The sequence below is a fragment of the Thalia democratica genome, chromosome 1 (genome assembly GCF_965202585.1).
Source record: "Thalia democratica chromosome 1, ktThaDemo2.hap1.1, whole genome shotgun sequence".
Classification (NCBI taxonomy): domain Eukaryota; kingdom Metazoa; phylum Chordata; class Thaliacea; order Salpida; family Salpidae; genus Thalia; species Thalia democratica.
Genome location: NC_139165.1, coordinates 31520650 through 31541191, shown reverse-complemented (window position 1 = coordinate 31541191; position 20542 = coordinate 31520650).

Sequence of the window (20542 nt, the reverse complement as noted above, 5' to 3'; positions counted from 1 at the left end):
AACTACAAACTATTGAAAACTGGATCAGCTCAAACTCATTCAAAATCTAAAAGAAATTAGCCTGAGTTTTTATAAAAAACTAAACTAGCCTGCGGCAGTCCAAGATTTCTAAAATTCCCAAAAATTTTCAAACTAGCAAGGTTGCCACTGTTTAAGTCAATAAAACTAGCTAGAGTGAATATAAACAAGCCTGAGTCAGAATTAGGTTTTTAAAAACTGAAAAAATTACTTTAATCTAATAATCAGTAGAACAGCTAGCAAGGGTTGACAATTTGGTAGTAAAGTTGTGTACTGATTGTGGTACACTTAACCTATTAGTACTACCCATCATAGTTAAATCCTACCTTATTTAATTAATATCTAACAAATTCTAAATTCTAACTGAGACTACTTTCTATAATCAGACACGACAGTTTTGAGTGATGAATCTTTTATATAAAACACAACAAGAAATAGTAGCATATACAAAACTATTTATTACTTTGGTAACACTTTAAAAACTGGAAGCTATTTAAATCTATATCAAAAGACTTAAAACAATAAACTAAATATTAAGTAAAACTTTTAGTAAACAAGAAACTGTTAAATTTTTAGTAAACTATTAAACTATAAACCTGGCTTAAATATTTAAACAATTAAACACCAGTTGAAATATTCACTTTTAAAACAAAACACTACTTACAATAAACATTCACAAAAAAGTTCAAGATATTTTGTTGCTTCAAGCTGCACACCAGATTAACTAACTGCTTACATATAAACTGCCTGTCATGTTCTGATGTTTTGGTGCATCAGTATTTAGTTTGAAACATTTTGTCATATGATTCTCATCGGCTCTTACATTCAACCGTATTAACTCTAAATATTCTCTGAGCTCAACTTTAAACAATAAATAATGCAAGTATTTATTCCAAAGTTTTCAATTTTACAACATATGTAATGAGTTGCATTTCTGAAATGTTTATTTCATAGTTTAAATGTAAACAAATGTAAATTAGTCACGTGTACAAAATGAGCCAATCACGGTAGATGTTTAATTTTAGCTGACGAAAATGACTCTTATTAATTTACACAGGGTTTGTTTTTCGAAAAATACTTTTCAGTATGCTCTTTTTTACTAACTAGATCCGGGTCCGGCCGGATCTCCGTTAGGATCCGGCCGGACCCGGATCCGGACTTTTTTTTCAAATTAGAATCCGGCCGGATCCGGATATCAGACAAAATGGCAATAACCGGCCGGACCCGGACCCGGATAGTGAGTCCGGTACATCACTAATATAAACGCAGTTACTACAATTATTGACTAAGATTTATTGACTACAATTTGATCTCGTTTTATTCATTGTGGTTTATTACTTTTTCTTAGCTAAAAGACTTTTGTATAAAACACAAACAGAACCAAACGTTTTTACAAGCAGAATGCGACATAGATACCTGTTAGAAGCTATTAAATAAAATCAGAGTTAGTTTTTCTAACTATGCTGTTTAACTTTTGTACAGTTGAAAATGCAAACGTTCAGGCTTTTTATACTAAAGCATATATACTTTATATTTTTTCCTGGCCAGACATAATATATATTTAAATTTTAAGAAGTAAAACTTTATAAATACTAAACATTACTATAATTTTTCTAAAACTAGTACTTATAAAGTGGTTATTCTAAAATTAAACAAAAGTCTTCCTACTTTGATAATTATAGTAAATTAACAAATAAAATATTTGTAAATATTTTAAGAGGAGTCTTATACCTTAATAAATATACAACAGTTGAGGTTAACACATAAGTGTAAAACTGTAAACGTATAATTTGAAACTCTTAAATTATTTAAAGTATGCAAAGTTTTATCAGCTTAGTTGAAGTTATTTTTTGAAAAAAATTTAGAAAAATTTTAATTAAATTAAAATTAAAAAAAATTTTAGAAAAATGGGTTCATTGACCATCTTTATAAATGTTCTCTATCAGTTAGTTAAAAGCTCTTTTCTAATTGATGAATAGTTTTTAGTACAGTTTAGTTATTGTATTTTAATTGCATTGTTCAAACTATTTTAACATAAGTTACTTTTTTAGTAGTGAGAAAAAGTTTCAGGATAAAAGCAATAAAAAGTTTTAAGATAAAATCCGAGTTACTTTTTAATATTAAAAATAAACCGTTAAAAAAAACTTTGAGTACAACAATGTATAGAACAGATGAAAAATAAAGAAAAAAGTTGCAAAATAAAATCCAAACCTTTATTTATCTACCAAATGTATAATCATGTGAATGTAATCTCAAAACTACGTTGCTATGACCACGTTTCACGCAAGTAGAAACTCAGGTTGCTACTAGTTACTAGACCGTGACTTTATGCTAATATTGTGAAACAATTACCTCACTTTTTAACATAAGAGATTTAGATGTTATTATTGTTTTTGTCACTTAAAAAAAATAGTTGCTTTTTATAAAAACTGTATTGACGGAATCTATGTAAGCTTTATTATTTAAACTGGTTTTTAGTGTATTTGTAGGTTTGTTTGATTTCAGATTTTGAACTTTCACCTAACGAAGCTCTATTTATTGGTTCTGGCTTTTTGAATGCTTTTTTTCATTTCCTTTTTCATCAGTTTTAAACTTAATTAATGTCGATAGTTAAAAAATATAATGTCCTTTAAATTTAAAAAAAACTATTTTCGTTTTGTTTTAAAAACTAAATAATACTAATATAAAATTTTTAATATGTTTTCGTTAGTTTTACACTTTAGCTAGTATCTAATTTGGCCATAATCATAAAGTTGAGATGTTCGCGCCCAATAACAATAAATAATGAACTTTACCACACGATTAACAACAACAGCATCCGAGACAACCTACGACTGGTTTCGTCCATATTAGGACTCATCAGAAAGGCATAAAGGCGAGAAACCGCTGCTGAGACTTTACCAAGTGGGTTAAAGTACAAAGTACTAAAGCGACCGTTTTTGGGTAAAGTTGAAAAAATTGACACAGCTTAATCATTCACAGCCAAACGTCTCAGACATTATCAGCTTATTAAGAGGTTATAGTCTGTGCATGTTCGATCAGTCTTAATCAATATATTTTTCGGTCATCATCAACAAAGTTGAGATGTTTGCGCCATCAACAATAAATAATGAACTTCACCACACGACCAACAACAACAGCATCCGAGGCAACCTACGACCGGTTTCGTCCTTATTAGGACGCATCAGGCAGAAACAGCGGTTTCTCGCCACTATGCCTACCTGACGAGTCCTGATAAGAACAAAACTTGTCGTAAGTTGTCTTGGATGCTGTTGTTGGTGGTCATATGGTGAAGTTCATTATTTATTTTTTTATTTTAAAAAAAGTTTTAAAAAAATCAATAATATATATTGCTAATTTTATTAAAAATTTATAGATATTAGTAATCTTTTATAAAAAATACTTTAAAGTTTAAGTTATAAAGGCTTCAATCTAACAAAATACCACAACTTGTATTTTATTTGTAATTATTAAGTTTAAAATCTTGTAACAACTACATTGAAAATTTTAAGTTTTTCAAAAAGTTTTGCGATCCAAATGTAAAGTTCAAATTCACACCCACGATTTATGACGTCAAAAGTAAAAAATTCAAAAAATAGCAACTTTTATTTTGTAAATATGTTATTTGTTTGTAGGTAAAACGCCTCAAAAATAATCTTCTGTTTTCCTCCTATTGTTTTTTCCGTTTATATATTTTAGTGTGTTTCAAATTTTTTAAATAAAGAAATTTGTAGATAAATGAAAATAAATACTAGTTTATACTTTTTAAATTAGTTTATTGATTTATTGTATAACTTTTATAAAATATTGTTTGTATGTCACTTTTCAGCTTAGTTTAGCTTTCAATCATTTTAGCAACAATTGTTTTACAAAATTTATTTCTAGCTAATAATTGTAAAAGTTACAAAAGTCTAAGTTTTTTAATGAATAAAAGACGACTTTCTGTTTGTTTACACTTATAACTTTTTGTTAATAAATATTTTTTAGTATATTATTTTATATGAATTAACAAACAGTTTTCAAACAAGTTTTTTTGTTTTTGTAGTAAACCATTAAATTAATTGAGTAAACATTTATCGAGTAAATCATACAAGTTTTATAAACAATGCGTGAGTTGCGTTCGTATTGTCGTATTTTGTGTTATAATATAAGCAGTCTAATTTTCTGCAAATCACGTAAAAAACGTGAGTTTAAAAAAAAAATACAAAAAAAAATTGTTTATGTTGATGTAAAAACATGCTATAAATTGATTTCGTATTAAATATGCTATGAATTTTTGTATTAAAAGCAATTTTATTGCCTATCTAGATAAACAACAAAACTAAGTTCAGAGATTTTAAGTATTTATGATTTTTCAATTAAGTTTTACAGATATATTTTTTGAAATGTTTTTACGTCTCGGTTTACCAACTATAATATAAAAACTTAAAATAAGTTCGAAAAATAATAAATAACTGTTACTGCATCATTTTAAAGCTAATTTTAGTTTTTGAATAAAGATAAAACTCAAAAATATTTAGAAAAAGCTTTATTATCTAAGAAAATTTTCTAAATATTTTGCAGATGCGTAAAACATGATTTTTAAAATTAATTATACTAATTGAGTTTATTAACTAAATTTGAATTGTTAGTGCACAAACAGCTGTAAGTAAATAGTTTTTATTTTTATGTTAAGATTGAAATACTCGAAAAATAGATTTATGTATGTCTTGCAGAAAATTACAACTTTGCGGTTAATTGTAATTAATTAGTATTAATTCGTTAGCATATTTTATAAAAATACTGATAACATTTGTTTAAATTATAAATAACTTTTATTTATGCAGCAACAACTACTTATACTTGGAAGTTTTCTATGCTTTATGTAATTTGTTTTAAGCAGTAACAAAATATAGGTGTTTAAAAATCCAATTGTAAATATGCAAGAAAAAAAAAGTTATAATATAAAAGAAATTTATTGGAAATTACGTTTATATTTTGTCACTTAGAACGAAGTCCGATTTAACGATTGTTTATAATAAACAAACATCACACAAAATTGTTTGTGTATTAACTCTCTGTTTGCGAAGGTAACATTTACAAAATACATTTTATCATTTAAAAAACAATTGAAGCATTTTAAGAAAAAATGTTTACTTATTAAATTCTTAAGAATTTTTCAGTTTATACAATTTAAAAACGGTATTGCTGGTAAAAATTAGTTAAATACTGTTGTATGATTTTCTTTGCAAATGCTCTTTTATGTATCATTAAAACTAAATTTTGATATTAGAACATAGTAAGTTTATAAGAACTTTAGACTACTAAAAAAAGCATCTAAACTTATTAAATAATTATACTACTCATAACTATCGAAGAGTAAAAAATGTTTAACTTATTGTACAGAACTTTATCTGCTGAAAATCGGTCTAGATATTTTCGTTTTAAGTTTTTGTTTACGTGTTTTAAAGTGCACTTCACCAATAATTCCAAAAAAACAATATTGTTGTATTTGTTATCTTTATGTTATACTAACGTTAATACTACATGAAATATTCTCATAAATTTTTCGTTTAAATATTTGACATATTATTGTTGTCTTAAAGTACAAAGTTTAAATGAAACAAAAACTTGATTTTGTGAAGTGGTTTAAGTAATGAAATATAAAACATCGAATAAGACTTTAGGCGATTAACTTCGGAAAAACTTACAACACGCAATAAGTGACATCAAACCTAAAGTATTTTCAGCACAAAATTATTTAAATTTACATACTTTCGAGTTGAGAAATATATTATACGCTAAAGTCTACGTTTTAATGTTATTAAAAATTAAAAATCTTATATTTCGAAATGTTTTCTATTTTTGTTTTATATTTAAATTAATAAAACGTTATAAATTTAATTTTAACTTTTTTAATCTTTTATATGCATATGTATTTACTACATTTTTTAAGCTCCGAACATAAATCCATTTACAACTAAAGAAATTAGCTCCGAATAATGACCTGCATAAAAATAGTTACTGTGATCTCTTTTTTAAGACTAGTAGGAATATATTCATCATCGAACTACATAAACTACAAATATTAATCATAAAATACCTATAAAATTATTATATATATATACTCGTGTATTAAAAGTTATCATGTTATTAATATGTTTTTTAAATACTCAAATTTTCTATTGATTATAGTATTCAAATATTATTGATAGCAAAAAACTAGTTACCGATTTTTGTGAACTTGGCAATCTCGTTAAATACTTTTTTAAGTTTTCAACTTAAAATTTGATGCTTTTTTTAAACAAGATTAAATTTTTTGAATTATTTTAATATGGCTTATACTTCAAACTAACTAACTATAGAAATTAAAAGTAATACTCTGGTTTTTAAATAAAACTTCTCATAACAAGCAAATTGGCAAAAATAAGTTTTCATAAATTCAAAATAATAAAACTTTTCAACAAGAACTTTATTTGCATTAGTTAAATGATAGCGTTTATTAGTTCCTATAAAACTGATACTGTGTTTATTAATTAAGTTTGCAGGCTATTTTTATTTTATAAAAGTTACCAAACTTACAATACAAGTTTTATAAACAATTCGTGAATTGCGTCGTTTTATTGACGTAAACTTTTTGTTTTCATAAAAACAATTAGATTTTACGTGAAAAGCGTGAGAAAACGTTGTTTGATAAAAATTTTTAAATCTAAATAGTTATATAAAAATGTACAACTATATGTAAAATTGGACGCTTTTTATTTTTAAAACGACTAAAACCTAAATCATTCTTAACAGTTTAAGAAAGCTTAAAAATAATATCATAAATAAGTTTTTATTTTTTTATTTTTGTTTACTTATAAGCTTTAAAGTTAATAAACTAATTAATATAAGTTACACAATGTTATTACGCAAACAAAAACAAAATGATATATAAGTTTTTCTTTATTAACAGAATAAAAAAACTTTTTGTTATATAATACAACTAATACTACAAAGAAAACGGAAGTTTATATACAAATAAATAAAAAATAATAAACAATTTTTTTAACATTGCCTAGTAAATTTAACACAGTGTTTTTTATAAACACAAGGTTACTTATAAAGCTATGACATTATTATCGGCTTGTTTTAGTATAGCTAGATTTGAAGTTAACACTATTTTTACAGTTTTTTTTACACAAATTAGTGAAGATTTTTTGATACTATATAATTTGTATTTTTCAGTTTCTAAACAGCAAAAGTAAGCTTGCAAAATTGATTTTAATTTTTAGCAAAACTTAAAGCAAAGAATAATTTTGAGTATTAAAACACGTTTCATAAAATTGTGAACAACTAAGAAAAATCTTTTAAATATTTTTTTATAACAAAACACTTAGTTTATTGTTTAGGTAAATAGCTAAAACCGACGTAAATAAGTTTCATACATTTTTTCAAGTAACAATAATATCATAATTAATCTTGCAATATTTTTTTTTTCAACTAGTTTTTATTATTTATTAACTAATTAAAAAAATATATACGTCAAGTTAAATTTAAGTCAGTTTAGTCTTTTTTTGTTATTTTCAGTATAAAATTAATTCTCAGCTGAGTAACAACTTAATTTAATATTTTTAGTTTGAATCTATTTTTGAACAAAAGTTATCATTAACCAATAAAAATAAATAAAAATTCTTTATTCAGTAAGTTTTAAGTTAAAATGTGTAATTTTTCTGACTTTTATATATAAAATTTTAAAAAGTACAAACAAAATACAGAATAAAAAGTAAATTCTTTAACATAACTGGATTCGCTTTTTACAGCATTTATAGTGTCATTTTAATTAGTCTGTAAGCCTTTATACTTATAAATAAAACTATGTGCATAAGATTTATAGTTTTAAGAAACTTATTTATCTAATGCACTAATTTTTATTTCAATGTATTGCCTTTATAAGTGTTTTTCGGTTGAAGAGAAATTAAAATGCATGAGTGTAAAATGTTTTACAACAGAAAAATAAAGTTTTTACAACACAACAATTTTACTAATTCAAATTCTTCAAACGACTAATGTAAATAAACTCAGTTTAAAAAAAAATCATTGGATTCTATTATGGGTGTGTGTAAAAATTGTTTATATTGGAAACACAATTAGTTAAGTTTATATACTAAGACTTTATTTATTTTAATTTATTTATTATTTTATATATAACAAACTCTAGTACAACACACATTGTCAGATTTTCTAGAAAGTATCTGATTTTCTCTGAAAAATCTTTTCTCCATTCAAAACCAGTATTTAAGTATGGTAATCGAGCATCTTAAATCATTGCAGTTTCGTTTAAACAATACTGTAGGTGTAAAAAACAAAATAAATGTTTTCAACACAGGTTATTATCAGATAAGCCTGAACAAGTTTGCTTTTTTAAGCACCTTAAGTATTTTTAAATTGTTTGATGTATGAATATGTTTTAAGAATTAGTCTTGTTAACAATAATAAAAACAAACATTAAACTAAATACTTACTTTCAGCCATAACTAAAATAAAAAATGAATCAAATTACAATAACATTTAGGTCTTGAAAAGTTTAACTCAAGAGCAGTCAACTTACAAGCAATTAGACCAACTTTCACTAACCCAAGCAAACGAACCTCTCACAATTTCTCTCGTAAAACTCAAGCTACAACTGCAGAACAGATTGCAGCAATTTTTCGGTGAAACCCTCGAATTAAAGCCGAAAGCAGAGTGAAAAGTTACGACGAGATGGCAGGGCGAAAAGGGTTGCAGGTTTTTCAGTTCGGCCCTGGATTACACTTTTCTTGGTTCTTACTCGCCGAAAGAATACACAACTGCTTTGAAAGACAGACATGAAAAGTAAGTATTTTTATTTTAGTAATTTAGCTAAAAGGTGTTGAAATTGGAATTAGCTTTTTTATTTTCTTAACTTTTTATAAAAACTTAGTTTTTTTTAAACTTTAAAGATTGAAAATTATAAAAATTTGATAGTTTGATTAGAAATTAAAGAAATAAAAATGTTATAGATTAGGCAAAACATTCAAGGAGAAGAATGAGGAATTTGATTGAATTGATTTGTTTTTGATTTGATCCAAACGGTGTTGCTGTTCTGGTCAGAAACGAAGGAAAGTTCCCTTATAGACAAAATTTGGGTGTGTAAAGGAAAGCAGGTTGCAGTAGGGACTTTCCGTTGGCGTCATTAATACGCAAGGTTATTGTTTTAAGTAAAAAAAATCTGGAAGTAAAACTTTTAATGAGATATAATATAATTAACAAACACTTTGTTGTATAACAAGCATTTTACTAATAAAAAAAATAAAGCTTTGATAAGAAATAAACTGAAAAAGCGTACGTAAAGTTATCTTTTGGTTACTGTTATTACTTTTTGAACGTGAAATTCGTTTTATAGCTTTTTACGCACGAACAATCAACAACCACGTTTTCTACGTTTCCTCAAGATGTTACGTGCGAGCAACCGGCGTTTCGCATTCCTGCGTGGCATTTCACCGAACGTTGAAACACACGCAAATTGTGGAAGTCACGTTGGAAATAAATTTAGATTACGTGACAATAAAATATACTGATTTTTTTTGCGCGAGATCAGTAATAAGCAGTAATGTTTTGTTTTTAATTTTATTATTACTTTTAAAATAAGAAAATTTTTGAAAAACTTTTCTATTACAAAATTTTTGAAAAAGTATTAGCGAAAACTTTATGCTTACTTCACAAATTTAGCTTGATTATATATTACAAAAACCTAAATTACTTATTATGGAAAAATTAGTAATTATTTTGCAATATAATATAGTCTACTTTATCTTAAAGATTGTAATAAATAAAAAATGCGCAAAACGCTTAAAAAAAGCTTTATTTAAAACATTAAATAAAAGCAAGTGAATCCTAAATATGTTATAAAAACCGTACAAATAAAAAACTTCTTTAGAAGTTTTCTCTTTTAAATCGCTCATTGAGAAAACAGTTAGGAATAGCACAATTAAATTTATAAAATGTTAAAAACTAAAGCATTTATAGTTTCTAATGAAAGTTAAACATGATAGTTTTTGTTATAAGTTTTTTAGTTTAACCAAAAGTATAGTTTAATCAGTTTGATAACGTTGAACTATTTTCCTCAAACATAAGGAAGTAAACTTAGCGCGATATCACAATTTAAATACGTACATTTGTTTAGATTCATCGGAAGAGTTTTATAAGGTTTTGTTTTAAAGTGAAAAAACTAGTGCAATCTTTAACAAATACAGTGTGATGCATTTTATTTAACAGTTACTTAATATTGCTAAAAAAAAATATCATTACTAAAAATATACTTTAACATAAATAAAATAATTTTATTAAAGAAAAAAATTAAAAATGATTTTAAAACAATCAAACTTTAGTACTTATAAGTAACTAAAATAAATAACATAAATACTATTATCTTCGTGGTTTTAACTTTAATGTTCTATGTTTTTATAACAAAAAAAAAAAAACATTTTAAGTTACAAAGTCGATTGTAAGCTTGGTAAGGAAGTTTCAAACCTTAAATCTATTACTTAATCAAAAAGTTATTTTTAAATAAGAAAATATCAGTGGCTACTACAGTTTACAAAACATTCTTTATTACTTTGGAATAATTCCAAGGGAAAGCTGATTATATTTTGCAAGAGGTATACTAAGTTTGCATAAGGTCTTCAAAGTTTAGTTATTACCACAAAAATATGTGTTTAATTTCATTCAGAAAAGCATTAAACTCAAAAATTTAAAACAAATTTCAAGTATTAAAATAATTAAATAGTGATTAGATTAACTTTGCAGTTATTTGAACTAATGTATGGATTTAATTTTAAGTAAATATGAAATTAAATACTAAATATTTTAAAAAATAAGGTTTCAGGATTAGTTAGGTTACAAATTTACAAACCCTTAAGTTAAAGATTTGTTATCTTATGTTTTGTTAAACGAGCTTGCTAAACTGTTTATTATTATATAAGTAGTACAAAAATAATTTAAAGATTATCCTAAATTAGTTGAACTTACATTAAACACTATTTTTTTCAGGCAAAGGCTTAAATATAATAAAAACAAATCAAAGACTTATAATTTTATTTCAGGCATACTCAAAGTGATAACACTTATAATTTTCAATTTATGTACACTAGATGTTTAAATTTTTTTTATTCAGTTTACTGACTAAAAAATAAATGTTAATTACTGGATAAAATATTAAAAACGTCGAATACTTATTATTGTAATATTAACTTTTTATAAGTATAAATACCAAGAAGTTAATACATTTAATGTTTTTTAAGGTTATCTTTAAAACTTGAGCTAAATATGGACTGGACATACTGTTCGGAAATTCACAAAATTTTCGTTAACCAAAATAACTAACGTTAACTTTACCTTAGGCTCAATCAGAAGCATGAGTTTAGCACAACCAAAATAAATAATGTTTATAAAACAGCGGTTTTTCGGTTAAATTATGCAAGATTTCATAACTTGTTTGATGTAAAAACAAACAAGTTTTATAAATAAGTTTTTACAAGCTTCAAAAGGCATTATTAACCTTGAGAGGAATTTCAAAAGGTTAATATATTTTGCTTGGCACTTTTAACACGGTAGAAAACTGAAATAATTTTGTAGGCTGTAGATCAATTTGGTAGCAAAGTTTAAAAATTAAACTTGTTTACGAAACGTAAAACTAAACTTTAAAATAAAAAGTAACTTTAAATAATTTAAATTTGTTTAGTGTAAAGTTTAAAATTCAAAACGACAGCTAAACTTATTTATTTTAGCTTATAAGTAAAGTTTCAGATAACTTATCAAACTTGAATATTAATGTAATGTGACTTTATGAGATTCTAATGAAGTTATTATAACTGTATACTGAAAACAGACTATATATAAAGAAATAAAAAAACACTAATGAACAAACATAGACAACTAATGTGATCGTTTTTTACAAGTTTTTCGAAAACTTAACAGTTTTGCACGTACGATACAAGGTTTAAAGTATTTTTTTATCTCTAGTTTGAAATTTATTTTATATACATTTAATACAATTTAAATCGCTAGTCATGCTAGTTTTTAAAAGCTTTTTGTTCATTTTATATACGAAAAAAGAGAAGTGATGTGTTTGAAAAAGGCTTTGTCCGAACAAACTCATTTTGGATAGTTTTGTAAGCAATAAAGTTTCCTTAAGTGTTTAAAGCTTTTAAAAATCTATTTATAGAGTATTTCCAAAGTTGATTTTATCTTGATTTTTATTTCGTCTCTTTTTAAAATTTCTTTCAATGTAGATAACTGCACTTTTTACTCTTTTAGTTATTCCATTTTTCTAGCCTAACAACTTTTAGTAGCTGAAAACAAGTTCTGAGAATTTAAATTATTTGTTTATGTTTAAGCAATATTTGCAAACAAAGTTTGCTGCATTGATCAAATAATTTTGCTGCAATAAATGGTAACCTGAACTTTTCACCTGTGAGGAATTTAGTCTGATGCAGACGAATTAATTAAGTTTTAAAAAACCAAATGAATTTAATCTGGTTTTTAAATCCTTAAACCGTTAAAACAGTAGTTTATTAAATAACGAATAAATTTAAAAGTATCTAAGTTGTTAAAACCTATGTGTAAAATGTTGAATTGATTATCTTTGAAGATTACCTAAACGTTTATATTGGTTCAGTTTATCAATTAATAAACGTTTCATTAATAAGAAAGTTAAAATTATGAGCTGTTTTCTATCACTCTGACATAAATAGTTGCTAGCAAATTTATTATTTATAGAAATCATAAAATTGACTTAAAAAGATCTAAACTTATTGTAACAAACATATGATAATACTTTTACAACATATTAAAACGTTTTTTTTTTTGTTGACAAGATGTAATTTAGTATGAGCATTTTTTTTGCACTTGCTTTATCATACTTACTTCAAATAAATTGAACAAAGTACCACTACATAATTTTGCTAACTTATTTCACCGTTGAAACTTTTTTAATATCAAAAATATTTTTAAAGCTATGGAAATAAAAGCTTTTTACAAATTAAAAAAAAATAATAATTAGTTTTTATTTGCAAAGTTTTGTATGAAGTTCAAAATTTTGTTGTCATAAATAAGGTGTCAAAAGCTGGAATTTTAATTTCTACGTCATAAAGATAAGCTTCTGTTTAAAAAAGTATACTTTTTTGATTAATAAAAAAGTTTAATTGTCTTAGTAACAGCTTACATTTCAAAATCTTGTGATTATGTTCTAATTATTCCCTTTAAGTAAGAAATGCTTCATTGAGTAAGATTAATTATTTTCCAACAGACCTGATTAACTAATTACTTTGTAAGTAATCAAATTTAAACTGTTTTTTTTCTTGGTAAAAATCTGTTTTACGGTATCTGTGAAAGAATGCTTTACACATAGAAGGTGATAAATCTTAGCATAAATTAAGATATTTGAAAGTACGTAGGTTCTTATGTTCTAAGAAACCAATGGTTCAAACACTCCATAATTTATTTAGACTAAATCATGCTAAATTAATTGAAACTTTTTTAGTATTTTTTAGGCTAATTTTTATAACATAGAACACTAGAAATTTGTTAAACCAAACCAAAAACTGTTTTGTACAAATTATGTTATAAAGTTTACAAAACACAATTGAAATAAAACTCTTCAACCTCAAAGGTTTTCTATGTACTGTGATATATGCAGACTTCTTTAGTTTTACTATTAAAAACTGCCAGAAGTTTGAGCTAATAAAATTATTATATTTATTAATAAACTGTCTAGTTTACTAAGTTTGTGGCAGCTTTTTGACAGAAACGTTTCAATTAAAAAAGATTGATTTGTTTTAGCAAGTTTAAACAACTTAGTGAAAAAGCTTTCACAACATTTAATACTACTTATTTTAGTAAAAATATACTTTTGTTAAGCTTTAAATTAATTGTAATAAACGAAAAAACAATTCGAAAACAAAGGCAGTAAGATTTTATCAACACAGATAAAAATCAAATTCTTTCCTTAACAAATTTATTTATTCAAGAATTTATTTGATGTAAAATAAATTCTTGAAAGAATAAATTTATTAGTTCTCTTCCGGTAGTTTAGATCTTTCTATTTGTTTTCTTAAAGTTAAAACATATAACATTTTTCTAATAAAAAAACAAAAAATATCTAGTTATAAACTTATATAAACTAAACTTTGAAAATAAAACTAATTTATTAAACTTTATAGTTAGAGTTTTGGTGATACTAAAGTTTGTTTTAAATCGAGTAACCAATCTTATCAGTAAAGTGCTAGAGAAAAATAAATTATATCAGAATTTAAACAATTAAAAATCTTATTTGCAATATATGAACAGTTATATGAACCAAGTCTTTTAGAAAAGCTTATATAGAAAACAAGGAGTGTAAGCAATTTAGCGGTTGTCATTATGATGACTTAAGGAGTGTTTGTAAACAAACTGTAACTTTCGTTTGTTTAATGTTTATTTGGTCTCTTACTAGGAATAGTAGGTGAGAATACGTCATAAATACCAACTTATGCGTCATAAATGATGAACTTTATTTCAAAAACTCAATACTATTTATTTTATTTATTTTATCATATATTTTGATTAAAAACATTAATTATAAAGTAAACGTTCATGGTTCTTAAACTTTGCAGAACTTATTTGGTTTTGACTAGTTTAAACTTTTACACAAACTTATATATTTTCATGAAAATTTAAATAATAAAGCAAAGTGCTGTTTAAAGTTTTAAAATATAAATTCACAGTTTTTAGGTAAAAATAGCTAAACAAGTATACGCACTTTTTAAAACTACTTTATTTTTGCACAGCTTAGTAAAAAACTACTCAAGCTTCCAAATTCTTTATTAACTAAAACTTTTAATTGTTTCAAAAACTAGTTTACAATTTAAAAAAAATATCTACAAATCAAGGTTTTCATAGCTTGTTACACACACTTTCTCAACACTTCTTAGTTTATTAAGTGTTAAAAAACTTCAGTAATAATAAAAGGGCTAGTCAGAAGTCTGAAACAAAACCAATAACAATAATAATATTTATATGTCGGCGGTTTTTTGGTTAATTATGCAATATTTTATAACATGTTTTGTTTACAAACATCAAAAATTTGCAAGTCTTGCATGACAAACGTTTTGGAATTATTGCATTGGCATGTTTGCCATTATTTGAGCTTTTGTAGCTTTACAGATTTCAAATTCTATACTTTTTTCACTTATTTTGTTGTATGCTAAACCTTAGCAAATTAAGCAAAAAAAAAGTATAAACTTTTGATAATTATTTATTTATCATTTAGTACCAGTAGATTTAGTAAAGCTTTAATTATAACAGTTATAACTCACTTATAACAAACTACTTCTGTTTTGTACTTATATTTTTTCTTTTAATTTTAATATTCTAGTACATCGTGTTAAAAGATTAATGCCATAAGATATCTGTAGAATTAAAATAAAAACTTGAAAAGACGATGTTTAAACTAACATTAAAACAAATAAACTAAACCATAACTGTGAAATAAACTCATACAACTTTAAAAACGAGAAAACTGCAAAGTTATTAATTTTTTTTTACTTGTAATTTATCACGTTTGATCAATGCAATTTATTTGATCAATTTATATGGCTAGACTAAAATAATTAAAGAAAGCACTATAGTACTTACAAAATAATTATGCGCCAAATAATAGTTTGATAATTTTCTTATTTAAAATAGGTTATGTTTAATTTCAACTGTCTAACAAATGTATATATTCTTACAAAATTGTTAAAAAATTATTCTAAGTCAGCTATAAGTATTTTATTTCAGTTCCTCTTGTTTTTATTATAATGAAAAGCTTATTTGAAGAGAGATTTCAGTTTTAAAATGTCTAGAATGTTGTGTGACAATCAAACAATTTTTTATTAAAATTTTTCCAATTAGCATAAAGTCACGCTCGAGTAATAAGCAACTCAAAACTTGAGTATTACTGTTTCTTCATAGTACTTGTTATGAAATATGTTTTGAGAAAAATAGTTGTAGCAAAACTTCACTTTTGCCAAAAAAATTATTTTGTATCGATAAAAAGAGTTTCTCACTGAGGTTTTTATTAACCTTTTTGTTTGATCTTAATATAACAAGCATAGGGTACTTAGACTTTCACTAAAAAGTTATAAAAAGCTTAGTAAATGTGTTGATAAAAAGTTTTAAATGTACTTAAAACAAAAGTTTTATTGAGTTTATTGCAAATGTTTCTCGCTCACACGATGGTCTCAAGCTAATAAACTAATGAGTAACAATGGATAGCAATATAAATTTCTATATATTTACTCGTTGCAAACGAAACTTACAAAGCTATCTATTACACATTCTTTAGTACATACAATATAAATCTATTAATAACAAATAAATATACAATTTAATCATTAGTTTATGTTCCATCAATTATTTTAAAAAACAACATTTAATAGAAACAAAGCCAAAGCTTTGAACAAGCAATTATAGTTTCATCGACATAATATGAAGCTGAAAGGTTTTCTAATGGAAAATCAGGGTTTGACAACCTTATATAATCAACTGGAAGATTTTACAAAATAAAACTGCTTTTAAAATGTATTTATTTTAAAAATGATAGTTGTTAGTAAGTTGTACTGTTTAAAGTGTTAAGTGTTTACTAATTATTAAAAAGACTTTTAATTGTAAGTTAACACTTTAAAAACTTTTTTTAATATCAATGTTGCAAAAAATTATGGTTTAAGCTTAATATCAAATCACAGGTCAAAGTTTGCCGACCCTTCCTTGAAAACAAACAAATGAAAATGTGAAACAAACTTTGAGTTATCACTTTTATTACGTATTTACGTAAAAATAATTTGTTTTTTGATAAACATTAGATTATACGTCAATAAAACCGACGAAGTTCACGCATTGTTTATAAAACATGTAAAACTTATTTATTTAGTAGTTTATGTTTAATAAAAATGAAAAGGCCTAAGAATAATAATAAAAAATCAATCGTATGGTTACCTAAGTATTTTATGTTTTTTAAGTTTTTTTTTTTTTTTGCTTGTAATATTAAACTTTTGTTTTTTAAAATAAAACCTTGTTAGTTTACATTTAACTTAGAACATTATTTTTTCTATTTAAAAAAAATTATATTCTTGGTACACAGGAGATTTTAAATAGACTTGCAAAAAAAATTTCAATAATTAAAAAAAAATCTAGAACTTAATCAATGCAATAATTTAGTAAATTCACTACTAATATAGATGCTGTTAGTAATTTTTTTACATACTCAAAAATTAAAATATAAAAGTTCTTAGATTTAATTATATTCAGTTTTTTTATATTTTTCAATGTATTATTAGTTTTTTTGGTGATTTCTTGACATTTTAATGTTGTTGTTTTTTTTATGTACTTTAAATTAACTTATTTCTCTTAAGCTAGTTTTGAAACAAACATACTCCTTCGAAGTCAAAGTATTTTGAAATTCAAAGAAACCACTCTTCAGATTAAATATGTAAATTCATGAGGTTTTTCAAACTTGTATAATTGTTAGAAAAATATAACAAAGTTTGTACAATAATCTTAGTAGTTTGAAAGGTAATTTTCATATAAAAAAAAAATTTTTTAAAGACAATTAGAAATAAATATATATATTTTTTTATTTTATAAAAAAGGTAATAAGTTAAGTTAAAAGAATCGCTTTAGTTTCTAAACTGTATTTAAAGATTTAAAATATCAGTCATTTACAAGAAAAACATACATAACTAATCTTGTTTTTGTGATAAAAACATTTGATGTTTGTTTTTGCTATAAACAAAATACTTGTTAATTTAGTAAACGCATTAAATTCCGTAAACAAGGTCTAGCAATTTTAAACATTAACACCTATGAAATTCATAAATATAGGTATACTTAAAATTTAACTTTTATCATAAATAGGAAAATTATCAGCTGGGATAGCCTCAAAAGTTTTAATTAAAAAATCATATTTAAACCGCTGAGTTTAAAAACTTATTTAAGTTTTCAATTGGCATCAAAAAGTTTAAGAAAGTATTAAAACACATAATTAAATTTCAAAAGCTTTATGAAACTGTCAGCTGTTTAGAAATAACAAAGTATACCTAATTATTAAACACATTTTCAAATAATTATAAACAAACAGAACTCTTTTTTTTGTGAATAGTAACAGATGTACAATTATAAGCAGGTGTAAGACAAGTGCAATTTTAAGGTTTCATGTTGATTAATTAATAACGCTTCAGATTTGAGGTTGAAAAACAGATTGTCAAATAAATTTTTGATATAAAAACCAAGAAATCAATTATGTAGCGATAATTCATTTTATTTGTTGCTTACAGCTGCGATTAATCAATTTTCAATAAAAAAAAATAAATCCTAATCCACAAGGTCTAAATAGTAACAATTGTAGTACAAATGAAAAGTCCGTTGTTTTGTATACAAGGATACATTTTTTAACTAGAAATAAAATTTTTAAAAGTAAAGTTAAAAAGGTTTAGTTAACTATTTTAATATAACCCAGTCTAGATCATCAAACTGTCTAACTTTATTTTAGATCAATTTGCAAAAAAGTAAGATTTTATACATTGTTTACAGCATTAAATAAACTAAATAAAACCAAAATTTTCTGTTTAGATAATAAAAATTCGTATAACGAAACCTTAAGAATAAAAATTTTGATTTTACCTCAGGGGCTGTTAAGTACTTATTATACCTGTTTAGTTTACGTGTTTAAAATATGTTATTGTTTATAAAACAGCGGTTTTGGTTAAGTTATATAACATTTTATAACTTGTTTAGTAAACATTAAAGCTACTAATTCTCTTTTTTTTAACAATTAGTTTTTTTTTTCTAAAATAACCTTAAAATACTATTGATAACCTAATATTTGATTAAAGCATGAAATTAATAGTTAGCAAAATACTAAACAAACTAATTATTTACTTAAACATTAAACTACATGTTTAAAATTTGTCATTATCAGAATAATTTTTTACTATCTATTTTTGTTTGTTAAAATAAAAATTCTTTTTTTGTTAATAAAGATCTAAACAGGATATATTTAACGTTTTTTTTTTAAATATATATTTAAAACTAAAATTTACGTTTTATACAAAAGATTTTGTTTCTCAGACGAAAATATTTTTCAATCAAAAATTTTAAAACTTAAACAAGTTGATTTTAAGCTATTTGCTTGTGTACAAAAACTGTTTATTAAAAAATTTATATATTGAATTAGTTTATAGTGTTAAAATTGTAATTCATTTTAAATTCAATCATTTAACGTGACTGATTAACTGCAATTTTATTTTATAAACTAAATAAATATATTTTAGTATAAATGATGTTTGCAAAATATATTATATTAAATAATATATATTAAATAATAAATATATTATGTATGCATTCATTAAAGTATGTGCTGCAACTATTGTTCACCACAAACTGTTTTACTTGTATCTTAAATAAAGTATTTTGATGAAATAAAATAAAGTTAAATATATATTTAGGTGTTAGAAAAATTGTTTGACCTTTTAAACTTTATATATATAGTTCTTAGTAAATACTGTACAATATAGTACACAAAAAGCTTACTTTGTTTAATTATACAAACAGACAAAAACATAGCAAACTTTTTAGTTTTATTCTATTGCTGAAGAAACTAGCGAAAAGTTAACAAGAATAATTAATAGCACTTAAATAAAAACGTTTATATTAAAATAATTAAATTTAAATAGACGAAAAAAACGTTGAACAGTGATAATCATATGATATAATCATTTAAAAGTTAATCTTATAATTCAAAAAGTTGCCTTTTTGTAAAATAGTAAAAAAATAAACAATAATAGCAGTAAAAGAAAGAAAAGTATAAAATGTTTTTTTTTCTTGTTCGTGTATGTAGTTTTAGTTTTCACTCCAAATTTTAGATTTTTCGAATGTTATAGAAGTAAAAGGAAACAAAAATATTCCAACCATTTATACTACTATTTTTTTTTTAAATCCTATATAATTAAAAAATAATAACTCAATGACAACTTAATATGCTAAGCAGCAGCAATAAAAATAAATTTGTTAAAAATTTGTCATTATCAGAATAATTTTTTACTATCTATTTTTGTTTGTTAAAATAAAAATTCTTTTTTTGTTAATAAAGATCTAAACAGGATATATTTAACGTTTTTTTTTTAAATATATATTTAAAACTAAAATTTACGTTTTATACAAAAGATTTTGTTTCTCAGACGAAAATATTTTTCAATCAAAAATTTTAAAACTTAAACAAGTTGATTTTAAGCTATTTGCTTGTGTACAAAAACTGTTTATTAAAAAATTTATATATTGAATTAGTTTATAGTGTTAAAATTGTAATTCATTTTAAATTCAATCATTTAACGTGACTGATTAACTGCAATTTTATTTTATAAACTAAATAAATATATTTTAGTATAAATGATGTTTGCAAAATATATTATATTAAATAATATATATTAAATAATAAATATATTATGTATGCATTCATTAAAGTATGTGCTGC